This window comes from Podarcis filfolensis (genome assembly GCF_964270895.1).
Source record: "Podarcis filfolensis genome assembly, chromosome: 3".
NCBI classification, from domain to species: Eukaryota; Metazoa; Chordata; class Lepidosauria; order Squamata; family Lacertidae; genus Podarcis; species Podarcis filfolensis.
Window position 1 is genome coordinate 108,371,854 of NC_139606.1, and position 16,840 is coordinate 108,388,693.

Below are 16,840 nucleotides of genomic sequence, written 5' to 3' on the forward strand. Positions count from 1 at the left end.
CAGAGCATTATAAACCTGATCACCAATAAACTGGTCCAGTCATGAGACATTCTAGAAGCATTCTGGAATTATTTAACTCTACTGCTATTGCCTACATTGCTGCTCCAATTTCTGTTTACTGTTTTAAAATTGCCAGGCACTGGCAATACCAGAGACGTTGATTTACTTATAGCCCCCCTCGGGAGGGTAATCTACTTTAGCAACAGTGTATGGATTTCAGGCGTTCCATTGATATCCTTTGGACTGCTGTTTTCTTAATTTCAGGTGGTTCCTCACAAATGGATTATGACTCAAATAGAAAATATGCCACTTAGCCCTTAACCTACAGGTTTCATGAAAACCTGTCTTTCTCAACAATACTGGGAGTCATTTTGGACTCACAGCTGTCTATAGAGGCACAGGTCAGATCTGTGTCCAGGGCAGCTGTTTGCCAGCTCCATCTGGTACGTAGGCTGAGACCCTATCTGCCTGAAGACTGCCTCGCCAGAGTGGTGCATGCTCTGGTTATCTCCCGCTTGGATTACTGCAATGCGCTCTACATGGGGCTACCTTTGAAGGTGACCCAGAAACTACAACTAATCCAGAACGTGGCAGCTAGACTGGTGACTGGGAGCGGCCGCCGAGACCATATAACACCGGTCTTGAAAGACCTACATTGGCTCCCAGTACGTTTCCGAGCACAATTCAAAGTGTTGGTGCTGACCTTTAAAGCCCTAAACGGCCTCGGTCCAGTATATCTGAAGGAGTGTCTCCACCCCCATCGTTCTACCCAGACACTGAGGTCCAGCACCGAGGGCCTTCTGGTGGTTCCCTCACTGCGAGAAGCCAAGTTACAGGGAACCAGGCAGAGGGCCTTTTCGGTAGTGGCGCCCTCCCTGTGGAACACCCTCCCACCAGATGTCAAAGAGAACAACAACTACCAGACTTTTAGAAGACATCTGAAGGCAGTCCTGTTTAGGGAAGTTTTTAATGTTTGATGTATTACAGTATTTTAATATTTTTTTTGGGAAGCCGCCCAGAGTGGCTGGGGAAGCCCAGCCAGATGGGCGGGGTATAAATAATAAATTATTATTATTATTACAGCAAGAATATGAATAGTGATTTTTAATTAACCCATCTGAGATTAAAAAATGAGCTTTTAGTGCAGACAGTCATTTCAAAGTCTACTTTACACAAACGTGCGTGCACACACGTCTAATATGATACGAAATGCATTGGTTTTCCATGGAGGTACAGGGAGAAAGGGCAAGTGCATAAACCTTGATTTACTGTAATATTAAAGACCCACTCTTAGCCTCATCTTTCCCTTGAGAAATTTTGTTTTCTCCCAAGTGCCTTTGCTTATATGTAAGAAAGCAATATTATGAAGCTGTATTTCATGCAAAGAGGCTTGTTGTGGAGGTACTGCCATGATGTGGCCCAAACTCCAATCACTGCCATCTGAACCCAACAAGGACAGGATTAAGGGGATTTCAGAATGAAGGTTCTGTGGCAAATATTTCTACCTGGGGGAGACTGGGAATTCCATGTGGACTTAACTGTAATTTCTTCAAATTCCCGAGGGGGTCACTGTGTTAGCTTCTAGCAGCAAAAGTAAAGGTGATTTGTGGCACCATTAAAAGCCAACTAATATGATGTGGGATAAATTTTCTCTTTGTGAACCAGAGCCCACTTCTTCAGATGGAAGTTTATGCCACAATAAATTGATTAGTTTTTCATCTGCAGCAGATATCTTTCTGTTAGATGGATGGGAATCAGATGAGCAGCACAAAGCAGATGTCTGATGTGGCCCATTTATCATTCGTGGGCTCAATACCTCAGTGAACCCTGAAGCTTGGGCTACAATTCAACACCCAAAGTTTGGGAGCACTGAAGCTGAGTTCTACCATCAACAGCCACTTGGTTTTTAAATCAGAGTTGACTGTGTTGACGATAAACTTCATTTAGAAGTAGATGAAGGGGTGACAAGCTTATTTGCAGTTTTTCACTCATTGGAGAGTTAGGTGCTCTCACCTAACTGCAAAAGAGAACAGTTAAAAAAGGAGGAACTGAATTAATTAAAAAAAAAACCTGGAAGTGGAGTCCACACAAAATGAAAACATGTAGGAAAAGAATGACCTTCTCTAGGCTCTGCAATATCCAGTAGTGGCTGGTAACCACCAGAGCTGTTGTGATAGCCAAGGGTGTTCACTGGAGATGGGACCAATTTGTTTTGGTTTTCTCCCCATTCTCCTCTCTTGCAAAGAACATGGCAGTATCTGTGGCAGATAATGCATTCTTTTTAAGCTACTGAAATGATGAGAACTTTAAGTGATTCACTAGACCTGGTATCACATGGCTCCCTTGGGAAAATGCTGAGGACCCAAGTTCCCCAGAGGGCCCCTGGCGCTAGTGCAGATGCCTCCATTAAAATAAATCTAGGGCCTGGCACTGAGGAATATTGGGCCAAGCATCTGGAGCTGCTGTCATTATGGTTCCTACACAATGCCTCTTGATGCTGCCTCCAACGTGGCTAGATGCTCCAGCCAGTTAAGAGCTGGGTGGCATTGTGAGGAGCATCAGGTGGTTTTTGCCACTTTTCCCCACCATTGTCACAGCTGCTGCCTTTATGAGGGGAAAAGGCAAGTGGCCCTGAGCCTACAAACTTGGAGCTGACCCTTTACCTAATAATTGCGTATGGAAAACAAGGAAGATATATGGAACCGATCCAATTTGGTTCCTTTGTACATACATCTTTTGAATCCACTCAATGAATACAACTCTGTGCTCATGGGAAAGCCATCAAATAGGATTGGGAGATATTATGTGGGGGGAACACCTCCCAAATATAATGCTGCACAAACCAGATGGGGTACAGAGAGTGCAAAATGCATTTGGTTTGCTCCTAAAATGCGCATTTTGTCCTGACATCATGCTCAGACTCTCAGCCCAATTATGTTCGCAAATATTTTATTCCAAAAGTCATTCTGCGGCTTTGACAGAGAGCAGGTTAAAGGTTACACAGCTCAATAATTCAGAACAAGGGCTCTAAGGTACATTAGTAGGCTCAAGTGAAGGTGTTGTCTCAAAGACTAACACAACTCCTTTGCTCTCTTTTTGAAGAGTAGGGCTGGCACAGTTATTTGGGCAGTTATCATCCAAAGTGATGGAACTGGGCAAGCAAGTAGGCACTCCTGTGAGTAAGTCAGACCAGCACATCTGTTTCAGTCTGTCTGGCCAACTCCCTGAACAACTCAGGTTCATGCACCGCCCCAGCTGCTGGAGCACCCTCATTCTCGGGGGGCGGTGTAGCTGGGGCTGGATTTGTCTGTTCTTCCTCCTCCACTGGAAAATCAGGCTCCAGCAGGTCAGGAATGTTGGCCAAAGAGCCACTTGGCTCCTCCTTGGCAAGTCTCAGTAGCCTTAGTCAAACCCTTCTCACCTTCTGATCGGTCCTGCCAAGAAGTATGCACAAGGCCCATGACACATGTTTGCTTATCCATTTCAAAACATCTAAGTGATTCAGAAGGAAGGAAATCATGTTGGTTGCCAGGACCAGCGACAAAAATGCAATGAAACTTGGAAAGGAATAGAGCTGAACCCAATATTAAATATAATGCAGCACTCAAAGCCACAGATTTGCCTACATCAAATTTTACTGATTAATAAATTAAATGTTACTAATGTGACTTGATGGCAAAATTTGACATGCAATCAAGTTGTGTGGGTGAAGCCAGACTGATCACTTACATAAACAATTTAGATGGGGGAAGAAATCACCCAAACAGATTTTCAAATTAATTATGTGAGTGTGAGGAGGAGGAGGAGGTGGATATGCTGAAAAGGGGCAGCACAGTCAACACTTTTCCCAAGCCTAAAGTACTGGGATTTAAAACTATTTTGGCCCACTGTAACTACCAGTTTAAACGCATCTGCTTTTACTTATGCGAATTTGTAGGAGCTGATAGGCAAGTGCAACAAAACATGGATTAGAAGATTGAAGATGAAATCAGATATTATTTTATTTTAAGATTATGAGTGGTAGGCCTATGGAAATTAGTGGATTTAGTTTAGTCACGTTCAGTAATTTCAATAGCTTCATACTGAGTAAAATTAAGTTGAAACCACCCATCAATTCTTCTCCTTCACTGAAACATCGCTAAAGCATCCAACGTGGATGTTCAAAGTATGCAAGGATTCCAAGAGATGCTTCCCTGCCTCTATCGTGATTTGATTTTATGAGTGTATAAGGACTATGGGATGTGGGTGGTGCTGTGGGTTAAACCACAGAGCCTAGGACTTGCCGATCAGAAGGTCGGCGGTTTGAATCCCTGCGATGGGGTGAGCTCCCGTTGCTCGGTCCCTGCTCCTGCCAACCTAGCAGTTTGAAAGCACGTCAAAGTGCAAGTAGACAAATAGGTACCACTCCAGCGGAAAGGTAAACGGCATTTCCGTGCGCTGCTCTGGTTCGCCAGAAGTGGCTTAGTCATGCTGGCCACATGACCTGGAAGCTGTATGCCAGTTCCCTCGGCCAATAAAGCGAGATGAACGCCGCAACCCCAGAGTCGGTCACAACTGGACCTAATGGTCAGGGGTCCCTTTACCTTTACCTAAGGACTATGTTACAATAAACTCACTGGAGTCAACTCATCTGGAGAAGAGGAGGTTAAGGGGTGATATGATAGCCATGTTCAAATATATAAAAGGATGTCACATAGAGGAGGGAGAAAGGTTGTTTTCTGCTGCTCCAGAGAAGCGGACACGGAGCAATGGTTCCAAACTACAAGAAAGAAGATTCCACCTAAACATTAGGAAGAACTTCCTGACAGTAAGAGCTGTTCGACAGTGGAATTTGCTGCCAAGGAGTGTGGTGGAGTCTCCTTCTTTGGAGGTCTTTAAGCAGAGGCTTGACAACCATATGTCAGGAGTGCTCTGATGGTGTTTCCTGCTTGGCAGGGGGTTGGACTCGATGGCCCTTGTGGTCTCTTCCAACTCTATGATTCTATGATTCTGTGATTCTATGATTCTATGAAATGAACCTAGGCCTTATGATGACATTGTGGTTGCATGCAAATCCAACTCCTAGTCACTGTTTCCACATGGCAATTGGGGTGCAAGTGTGTTTGTGTGTGTGCAGCCAGTTATCACATTAATTCTTTAATTTTCACCCAACAAGACTTTGATGAAAAACAAAGAATCTTTACAGGGGACAGCTATATATGTCTGTGGAATTCGCATGCATTTAGATTAAAAGATTTAAAATAGGCATCTTGCAGCAGCTCTTTTAAAAGAATCAGGTCTAAGATCCACGGCCGTCAAAATTACCAAAATTGGGTCACTCCAGATTAGAGTCCCTCCTAAGGGAATTTCACATAAAGCCAGGTTTGAAGCAATTTTGCAAGTTTCTCCTCGGGCAAGACATTAACTCTGCTTTGAATTGTTACAGTGAAATTGTACCCACGAACTGAATGTGAATGAAACTGTGTCTATCCGTGAGCTCTGTGTGGGTTTTTATAGCTATGCACAGCATTCATATTTTTTATGTTTGCAAATATATTTTCCTAGCTTTGTTAGTTACCCCTCTAGGTTTTTACTTTCTTATAGACTTTTCCAGGCAAAACATCTGAGGCATTTCCAAGAAAGCCAAACAAGTTTTCTCAAAACCAATTAAAGTTCTCTCAAGTGGGGACTGCGTGACCCTGCTCCAGATTCAGTAAACTGTCATATCAGGAGAAAGGAAATAGAGAGTCAACATCAATACAACATGAAAAGGGGGGGAAAGTGATATTGCAAGGAAAGAGAGTTAAGCATCTCTCATAGAAGCGACAGGAGCACCCATATTTACACTGTGTAATGGGAGTTTCATGCTTCTCATAATTAAGTGTGATATTATCAGCACAGCACAGGAAAGGTTCGAACCAGGAAAGAAAAAGAGTCAGGAGATTTAAAACAACAGGGCAGCCAGCTTAACAAAGGACAAGATTTGAAAACTAGCATTTAAGGACAATCAACGCAATCAAAGGATTCTTTGATGCAGAAGCTACCTCTGGAGCCATTTCAAGTAATGTCGGAAAATGCTTTTACTGAAAAGAAAGGCTTTTGAGGATGATGATTAGGCTTTTTTCATGGTTGAATGCTCTATCATGGAAGAGACAGTGTGCTTCAAGATATGAACTTTGCACCTTAGTTTCAGGATCAGTTTGCAGTATCTCCCATTGCAGAGACTCTACATGGGGGAGGGGGAGATGGTGCAATTCCTGCACACACTGATCATTGGACTCCATGTTTTCCAACATGTATAAGCTGCTTTTGAAGGTATACAACCTCCCAAATATTAAGCAACAACATAGCTCAGTATATACACATACCCTGCGCATGCAACCCACCCTCCGTTTTCTAATGGCAGAGATGCAGCAAAGGTACAGGTCATTATCAGGACCAGGTCAGGTCTGTGGATTGCTGTCCCCAAATCTGGACCTGGGATAAAAGGGTTTCCCAGGCCAGGATCCCTGCCATCTGTCATTAGAAATGAATTACTAGATGTTGCTACTAAAGTCGGAGACAAACGTACAGTGGACAGTTAATAAGGTAAAGGTAAAGGGCCCCTGGATGGTTAAATCCAGTCAAAGGCGACTATCGGGTTGTGGCCCTCATCTCGCTTTCAGGCTGAGGGAGCCAGCGTTTGTCCACAGACAGATTTCCAGGTCATGTGGCCAGCATGACTAAACAGCTTCTGGTGCAATGAGACACCGCGATGGAAGCCAGAGAGCATGGAAACGCCATTCACCTTCCCATCATAGCAGTTCCTACTTATCTACTTGATACAATACGATAATCGATACGATAATCTTTATTGTCATCGTTCCATACACAACAACAAAATTGAAAAATCTACAGCAGACATTCAAAAACCAACAAGCCTGCTATCCCAACTATCCCAGCCTGGTTAGCGACTAAAAACTCTGATACCCCATAACTGAATACAGTATACTCACATAGAGACTATCTTATACTGTGTTTAAAACCAAAATCACATTTGGATAGAAACTGTTTCTCAGATGGCTAGTCCTAGTCTTTATAACCCTGTACCTTCTTCCAGAAGGCAGAAGCTGAAAGAGAACATTTCCAGGGTGTGCACTACCCTGCACTATCTCTGCAGCTTTCTTATGGCACCTGGAAGCATAGATTTGATCCACTGGTATGCTTTCGAACTGCTAGGTTGGCGGGAGCTGGGACAGAGCAATGGGAGCTCTCACGGGGATCTGAACCGCCGACCTTCTGATCGGCAAGCCCAAGAGGCTCAGTGGTTTAGGCCACAGCACCACCTGCATCTGCTCTGCTGGCTAAGCAATAGCAGGCAGGAACTAACCAGTGTAGAGGCTTTATACTGTCAATCACAGGGTCAGCAGCAGATGGGAGGATGGGGCAGCAATGCTTCTCTGAGCTCTTGGCAGGTGAGTCGCGGCTGTGTACCAGGAGGAAAAGTGGGGGAGGGTAAGGTGGTGGGGAGGCCAGCTTAAGTGTTGCCAATACAACCCCCTGCCCCAACACTGCAATTGCACAGTGCTGATCTCCCTTGTAACCTTGCCTCTTCCACTCTCCCTCCAAATAACTAGCAGTGACCCATCTGCTGGGAGGTCAGGGAAGCACCATCACCCACAACTGTGCAGGACTTGAGGCTACACAAGCCTGTTCCTTCCTGTGCCAAAGCACATGCCGGGCAGCTTTCTAAGCTAAGTCAAAGCCTATGGCCATTAGGTATTTGGCCCAAGTCCCTGTGATTCCTGCCAGATATGTGCATTTTCTGTGCATATAGCACAGTCACACATGACATTCCATGCATGGGTGATGCTGGTGAAGGAGGATAAACCTGGGGCGTGCTCCTGAGCCACGCCGCCTGCAAAGCACGCACGGCAAGAGGGTGACATTGCAAAGCAGCTCTCAGCTATTTCAGAAGGAGGCCGTGATATGAAGAAGGGACAGCAAGAGCGTGATTGGTGGGGAAAGATCTCAGCACAGTAAGGCTGCAATTCTCTACACCAGCCTTTCTCAACCTGTGGGTCCCCAGATGTTGTTGAACTACAACTCCCATCACCCCTAGCTAGCAAGGCCAGAGCTCAGGAATGATGGGAGTTGTAGTCCACCAACATGTGGGGACCCACAGGCTGAGAACCGCTGCTCTACACAGTTAAGAGGAAGTTCAGCTGCATGGGACTTATTTCTTAGTAGATTTGTATATAATTGCAATGTATGGGATTTTTAAATGTGTTGAGCATTAAAAAAACAAAAATAAAACATCTTTCAACACAAAAGGTGGAGCCTGTCTGATAGCTTCGCTGCAAATTTTCAAGCCCTGACTGAGAATTTGGATTTGGATTTGATATCCTGCTTTATCACTACCCTAAGGAGTCTCAAAGCAGCTAACAATCTCCTTTCCCTTCCTCCCCCACAACAAACATTGTGAGGTGAGTGGGGCTGAGAGACTTCAGAGAAGTGTGACTAACCTAAGGTCACCCAGCAGCTGCATGTGGAAGAGCGGGGAAGCGAACCTGGTTTACCAGATTACGAGTCCACTGCTCTTAACCACTACACCACACAGCATAGTTGCATCAAATGCAAATTTAACTTGTGTGAGTTCAACTATTTGTGTTCAATGCAGCACTCCAGATCCTTTTCACCCATTTTCTTCTGCCTGTCTCCCTCTGTGTCTGTCTGCCTCCCGCCGCCTCCTCTCCATTTCAGCTCTGCTTTTCTCTCTCCCCCTTTTCTGTTTCAACAGTTGCCCGGGAGGCTGCTGCTGACGGCGAAGCCGATCACCCACTGCCATTTCCCCGCCAGACATCGATCACCACAGCAGGGGGAGCCAGGTTGCTGCTCAGCACTCTCTCTTCGCCACAACACCCCTGAGAGGAGGGAAACCAACCTACTAGAGCCCTCTCAATGCTTCTGCAGCACATGTTAGAGTGAGGGGAGGCAGTGGAGACATGGGGAGGGCCTCCCCACAGGGCCTACTCCCCCCTCCCTCTGCCAGCTAGCAGCCAGGTAAATTTTGGCTATACACAAGTTTGCATATATGTGCTGTCTCTGAAACGGAAGCCCTGCGTGTGATGCAACTTCACTGCATTCAAGACACCTCCCTGCTTCCTTCACGAGTTATAAGATACGACTAAGTCATCTTTCTTCTGTAGTAAACTGCTAGTTGTGGCACTCTTTTAAGCCATTGGTTTTGACGCTGCGAATCAGCATAATAAACAATAAGCACCCAGCAGTTATTATTACTTGCACTGAATGAATCAATTATTATTAGCAACGTGCCAATGCTGGTGCCTTTGAGAAAGATTTTGAGGATTCTGAACCCATTCATCTGGTCCCAATAAATGAGAAATTAATAGACATTAGTCTGGTCTAGCAGCACAACAAAAATGTAACACAATAGAACTTGGTCAGTTGATCAATGGCACCTATGAAGGTTGTGGATTCACATACTATTTCAGGTTTATTCCTGGGAATATTCCAGGGCAGTTTTTAATGTTTAATGCTGTATCATATTTTTAATATTCGATTGGGAGCCACCCAGAGTGGCTGGGGAAACCCAGCCATGTGAGCTTGGTATAAATAATAAATTTATTATTATTATTATCATTATTATTACTACACCCAAGGATGGAGAACCTGTGCTTCCCGACCCCCCAGATCTCGTGGGATTCCAACTATCTTTCAACTCCAGCCAGTATGTTCAATGGTCAGGGATAATGGCAGCTGAAGTCCACTACTATCCGGCAGACACAATTTTCCTCACCCCTGATGTAGACTCATTCAACCCATTCAACTTCATATTAAATTATTATGAATTTATGTAAACTGTGTTATTTTTACTGTTGTTAGCCGCTCTGAGCCCGGCTTCGGCTGGGGAAGGCGGGATATAAATATTATTATTATTATTATTATTATTATTATTATCATCATCATCATCATCATCATCATCATCATCTGTAGCAAGGCATTTTCCCGGGTTGCAGATCTGCACCATGAGGGGGGAAAGCACAACAGCTTGCTAGAAGGGATGGTGACAATAACTTGGCTATTCTGAGCCACTCTGCAGAGGACAGCCCAGTAAGACTGGTGGGAGGTGACGACTGATTTCAGATAGTGATAAACAAACATCTCATTGTTGGCCCTGAAAGAGTCTGGTCCTTTGCAAGCACTGTGAGCGAGTGCTACAAATCCCCAGCCACTTTCTCCTGCTCTCAAGAGCCCTCCCAAATGATCCAGGGAAATAGAAAGAACAAGGGAAAAAGGAGACATGGCCATAGCAGAGACATCTTCAGCTGATCAGCATTTTCAAGGCAGGGCTAGGAAATACGGTATCCCGGGATACTGGCTGCCAGACAGTGAAGTGCAGTCAGCATGTGGTTGCTGGTGGTGGCAATAGCAGCAGCAATTTTCTGAGCAGTGTTGGGTAGGAAGCTGTCATTTCAATTCCCCAGAAAACAGCTCAGTGTGGTATTTCTCAGGACACAAGTTTTCAGCCACCCACTGTACAATGTGGTGGATAAATGGCACGGATTGGAGGGTGCTGCATGCAGATCTAAACAGAGGCGGGGTTTCCTATTAGGACATGTTAGGAACACAGAAGCTCATGATCAAGCCACTGGTTCATCTAGTGACTGACAGTGGTTCTCTGAGAGTCTTTGTCAGCGGTACCTGGAAGATGCAGGGAAATGAAGCTGGGATCTTTTGAGTGCAACGCAGAGGTTCTACCACTGTGCTGTGGCCCTTCTCCAAATCCCTGAGTTAAACTACACAGCCAGGAGATGGAAACACACAGGGAAGCTGCTTTCTACCTAACCATTCCCAGGCCACATTCCACACCATGCATTTAAAGTTCTGTGATGCCACTCTAAAGAGTCATGGCTCCCCTTTAGAGAATTATGGGAGCTGCCATTTATTAAGAGTTGTTGCGAGACCCCTATTCCTTGCACAGAGCTACAATTCTCCGAGTTCCCTGGGAAGAGGGATTGATGGTTAAACCCTTCATACGGGGGAACTCCAGCTCCCATCAGACCAATGTCCAGGGATGATGAGAGTTGTAGTTCAGCAGCATCTGCAGGGCTGAAAGTTCCCCACATCTGAATTATGCTGTTCCTTCTTTCTCTTTACATGTTATATATATTTTCAACCTATTGTTATTTCTACAGAATTTCCAGATGGACTATATACATACAGTGCTAATCAATAAGATTACAGCTGTGTTCAGATGCATGCTCTGGCTTTGCATCACCTCCTGGACATAATTCATGCTCCAGACTTTGATTTACAAAAAGAGTTGCCTCTTTCTGTCTATCACTATGGCCTCTGTGGTCTGCTAAAAGCAGGCTCTTTGTAATGTCTTCTGGGCACTGGTGCAATCGGAAAAACCAAACAGGCTTTCTAACCAGCTTTGCAATTCATTTTCCTGGAGGTCCTTCAAAGCCCAGTCTCAAAAGTTCCGCAGAGGCAATGCTGGATGCTGTGTGTGTGTGTGTGTGTGTGTGTGTGTGTGTGTGTGTCGACCAAGCATTTTGGTATTGAAAGATAAGCCTCTGGTTGTTTCATCACTGCTTTATTTAATTTACACTAGCAAAGGGCCCATCAATTTTGCTGGAAGAGATTGTATACTGAAACAGGGGCGTGGGAGGGAGGGGGAAAAACAAAATCCTGCAAAATGTTGCAGCCCTTTAGCCTGCCAGTGTCAGGGATGGGTGGTATGGGATAGGCTTTGACCTCAGTGCAACACTGCCCTAAATTTAACTCTCTGCTTTTCCACAAAAGTGAATGACAGCATTACCTTTCCAGACAGTACAGTGGTATCTCGGGTTACATACGCTTCAGGTTACATACACTTCAGGTTACAGACTCCACTAACCCAGAAATAGTACCTCGGGTTAAGAACTTAGCTTCAGGATAAGAACAGAAATCGCACGGTGGTGGCAGCGGGAGGCCCCATTAGCTAAAGTGGTACCTCAGGTTAAGAACAGTTTCAGGTTGAGAATGGACCTCTGGAATGAATTAATTACTTAACCCGAGGTACCACTGTATGTTGCTGAACTGCAGCTCCCATCAACTGCAGCAGAGGACCTGCCTGCAGCTGCTGCCTGGGGGACCTCCATCTCCCCACCACAACCTGCTGGACCTGTGGCCTCTTGGAGGACTTCCAGACCAGGACCTGCCTGCAGGTGTGCAAGTAGGGCAGGGACCAGGACCCTGCACAGTCAGGCAGTATTAGAAACATCTGCTGGTCCAGTTAGGCATGCACCAGTTGCTGGGGCAGCTCTATAAAAGCCTCCCTGCCCTGGGTGTGGGGCCACCACCAAAGGGAATCATCCCTTTGGGAGTAGTACTTCCTGGGTGGAGCGAGGGCATGGGCCAACTCCCTTGTGCTAAAATTATGCTTTTAACAGGGATGGGGTTTTAACTTGGGTGGGTGTTGTTTAATTTTTTTTGGGGGGATAGAGTTGTTTTATATTGTCTTTAAATGTTAATTTGTATTTGTGTTTGGGGGCCGGGGTATTGTTTTGGGGGCTTTTGTTGGGAAAATGTATTTTTTATTAGTTTGCATACCTGAAGGAGTGTCTCAACCCCCATCGTTCTACCCGGACTCTGAGGTCCAGCGCTGAGGGCCTTCTGGCAGTTCCCTCACTGCGAGAAGCCAAGTTACAGGGAACCAGGCAGAGGGCCTTCTCGGTAGTGGCTTCCACACTGTGGAACGCCCTCCCATCAGATGTCAAAGAGATAAACAAATACCTGATGTTTAGAAGACATCTGAAGGCAGCCCTGTTTAAGGAAGTTTTTAAGGACTGATGTTTTAGTGTATGTTTAATCTCTGTTGGAATCCGCCCAGAGTGGCTGGGAAAACCCATCTGGATGGCTGGGGTACAAATAATAAATTATTATTATTATTATTATTATTATTATTATTATTATTATTATTTGCTTTAATTATTTTTATTACGTGTTTTGTAGTTTCTATATTGCAACTTTATGTTGTGAACCGCCCTGAGACCTATGGACATAGGGTGGTATACAAATTTAATAAATAAATCATTCCCATTGGCCAGGGATGATGGGAGTTGTGGCTCAGCAACATCTGGAGGGCCCAAAGGTTCCCTACACATATAGTAAAGGAATGCATCCGGAGATATCATTTATTTAGGTGCTAGATCTGTTCCCTGATCTTGATGACCTAACCCACTGAAAGTCAAGCATGTTCCTATCTGCAGTGTATCACCTGATTTCTGCTTCTCGGTCACATATTATAGGCACAGCCAACATGGTGCCTCCTCCCTCCCCATGCTGTTGAATTGCAACTTGTTGGGATTTCAGTTCCCACCAGCTGCGAGCAGCAGCTACATTGTTGACATCATGTGATGTCTCTGAGCATGAGACAGGAAGTCTCAGCCAGTTCTCATTGTAACCGGGAAGTTACTGTGAGTTACTTTCACTTCTGAGTCGAAGCTGGAGTCAAGTCGGGGTCTCTTGTATTATGCTGCTCAGGAGAGCAGACATGTTTGTACAGTCTTAATAAAGTAGTGGAGTAGACTACGGACTGTCTCTTTCTTCTGTGATGGATTGGCAGAAGAATGCGAGTGTGCTCCTCTCAGGAGGGAGGGGTCGCTTATCACTGGTCTCTCTGGACTGAGGGAGAATTCAAGCCAGAGAGTGGACACCGGAGAGAAGCCCCGGTGCCTGGAAAGTTGGCACCCTTCCTGGGCGGGCATTTTTCCAACTCTCATCTACACTAACCATTGGCTATGCTGGCTGGCGCTGATGGGAGTTGGATTCCAGTAACATCTGGAACAACTTTGGCTGCTTCTGCTGTAGCTCAACCCAAGTCTACACAACAGGGCTTGAGATATACCATATTTTTCGCTCCATAACATGCCCCTGACCATAAGACGCACCTAGTTTTTAGAGGGGGAACGCAAGAAAAAAATATATTCTTTAAAGGGAGTGCTGAGCAGAGCCTGTATGCATCCCAGGCTCTGCTCAGCGCTCCCTTTCACGAGCTGTGTGGAGCGTGTGTGTGACACTTGCAGGCTTTTCCCCGAGGAGGGAGAAGAGCAGCCCATCACTCCCTCCTCAGGGAAAAGCCCCCAAGAGCCACACACACACTCCACACAGCTCTCTAAAGGGAGTGCGACTCTTGGGGGCTTTTCCAGGAGGTGGGGACTGAGGGACTAAGCCAGCAGCTAAAACAGCAAGAGGGATAGCCGCGTGAAGCCTCTTCAGGGCAGCGGGATGAAGGCTCCCCCTGCCATGAAGAGGCTTTGCGCGGCTAAGCCAGAAGCTAGAACAGCAAGAGGCAGTGCTGCGCAGCGATCCCTCTCGCTGTTCTGGCTTCTGGGATAGTGGCACAGCCTGCATTCGCTCCATAAGATGCACACACATTTCCCCTTACTTTTTAGGAGGGAAAAGGTGCATCTTACAGAGCGAAAAATACGGTATTTAGGATCACCAACATCAGCAACCACAAACTGTGCAACGTGGGGAACAGCAAGCTAAGTGTTGTGTTTCAGAAAGGATTCTTCCCACTGGCCTCTGAATAGACACTTTACTTACTTACTGAATGGATGAGATGAAAGGATAGACACAAAATTTGGGCCTGGAGGGGGATTAGCAATGCAGCTTTAACAAGTCAAGCAAAAAGTTGAAATGGCACCAGGTTTGGGGCTGGTGGCTAAATGTTTAATCTTCACCTCCCCCACAGTCAACAAGATCCAAGGGTCCTAAGTCAAAAAGGGTATTTGCCCCAGGGAGTTATCAGAGTAAATTTATCCTTTATCATGCAAATATCATGCTCTTGATAAGCAACACTGTGTTTGATTGCTGAATGCCAAACATTCCTTTTCTACAGTGACATAAAGTACATTTTGACTACCAGAGGAGCTCTGTTCATTCATGTCATGCTACAAAAACGAATGCATCTGCACCTCACTCGGAATGTAACGTTGGCAGAATTTCCTCACCAAACGCAAACACACACCAAAAAAACTTAGAAGACTAGCACCGTATGACAGCACAGGCTATAATTAACCAGAGCTCACATCATCACATAAATTAAGTGTTATCTGATGTTGTCATAGGTGTGAAGTTGTAGGGTAGTGGGGAGAGAGAATGTAAAGGCTGGGATTAAATGGCCAAGAAATGCAAAAAGTGCTATCTGTGACAACTGAATTATTTGTTTGTTTGGTATGTTTTATATTACACCTTCCTTCCAACAAGAAATCCAAGCTGGTGTACATGGGTCTCCCAGGATGCTCTCCCATCCAGGCATTGGCCAGCCCCAGACCTGCTTTGCTTCAGCAATGACACTGCCTCATAGACCATTGAACTAAGAGTTTAAATGCAATTATTTGCCAACAGAGCCAGTCTTTGGGGGTAATTCAGTTGTGCATGTAGGCGTATGTGGACTAAGACTGCATGCAAAACTGGGGCGGGGGGGCGGGGGATAGGAACATGGATGGAAGGAAGGAAGGAAGGAAGGAAGGAAGGAAGGAAGGAAGGTGCCTTGAGTGAGAACACTGGTCCATCCACCTCAGTACTGTCTACATTGACTGGCAGTGGGTCTTCAGGATTTCAGGCAGGAAGTCCTTCCGAACCCTACCTGGGGATGCTGAGGATTGAATTTCCCACGGTCAGAATAACACAATGTTCAAAATAATATAGAACAGCTCAAAATAGGAGCAACCTAACTAGGGGCGATGCACACAAGGGTATGTGTGAATATATATTCTGGCTGCTACCAGTAAGAGAAGAAGAAAAGAGTTTGGATTTGATATCCCGCTTTATCACTACACTAGGGAGTCTCAAAGCGGTTAACAATCTCCTTTCCTTTCCTCCCCCACAACAAACACTCTGTGAGGTGAGTGGGGCTGAGAGACTTCAGAGAAGTGTGACTAGCCCAAAGTCACCCAGCAGCTGCATGTGGGGAAGCGGGGAAGCAAACCCGGTTCACCAGATTATGAGTCCACTGCTCTTAACCATTACACCACACTGGCAAACTCAGTAAGTGATGAATCTTCCCTTACTGTGAAACCTCAGTCAATTCACAGGCTCTACTACCAACAAGCAATCGAATAGCAGATGGTGGGGCATGATGCATTGTAGGCATCATACCTAGAGAGTGCTGAGCAGCACCGCACATGGGTTGATGATGGCAATAATTTGACACACATGCTCCAGATGTAGCACATGCACTGGGTAGCCCTGGTCTGATCCCTGCCTGTGATGCAGACAACCAGCACTCTCCAGTAACAGCAAGGGCCCCCATCCACTTCAGAATCATAGAATCATAGAATTGTAGTGTTGGAAGGGACCCTGAGGATCATCTAGTCCAATCTCCTGCAATGCAGGAATCTTTCACTGAACACGGGGCTTGAACCCATGGCCCTGAGATGAACTACACTCATTTGGCCATCTTCCAAATGAGCTATCCCAGGACTAAGTAGCCAAGCAGAGCACCCCCTCCAGCCTCTTTTGCATGCACCACCACTGTCAACAGACCCAAGTGCCCCAGATATAATTCCAGTGCATGAACTGAATGAGGCACATGGATTTATGGCTTCATCTTTCATAATGCTGGCTATGCAGATGTGTGAGTGGTCCCTGCAGCTGTTTAGCCCGGGGCAGGGACACATGTGAATCCGCTCCTGTTCATGAGGAATTCATGACAATAGCTACACCTGCACCACCTGGAAGAAAACATTTTCCACTGCTTTGGCTGAAAAGAGTGGTTGAAAGAGGGGGAAAAACAGGAGAGTTCACACACATGCAACTTGTACTAAGAGGTCATTTAGGGTTCATATTGCTGTGGAACTTGCAG

At 45.6% G+C, this 16,840-nt stretch overlaps 1 protein-coding gene and 1 long non-coding RNA gene across 47 annotated transcripts in view; one reads left to right on the plus strand and one right to left on the minus strand.

The window, feature by feature from the left end:
* Positions 1 to 16,840, minus strand: part of NRXN1 (neurexin 1) — a 986,669-nt gene that overhangs the window by 606,228 nt on the left and 363,601 nt on the right. The window lies entirely within an intron of this gene.
* LOC310758919 overlaps positions 4,635 to 16,840 on the plus strand; it is a 438,564-nt gene continuing 426,358 nt past the window's right edge. Inside the window, exon 1 of the long non-coding RNA XR_014546094.1 lies at positions 4,635 to 4,991. This is a non-coding gene — a long non-coding RNA (uncharacterized lncRNA). The remainder of the gene's footprint in view (positions 4,992 to 16,840) is intronic.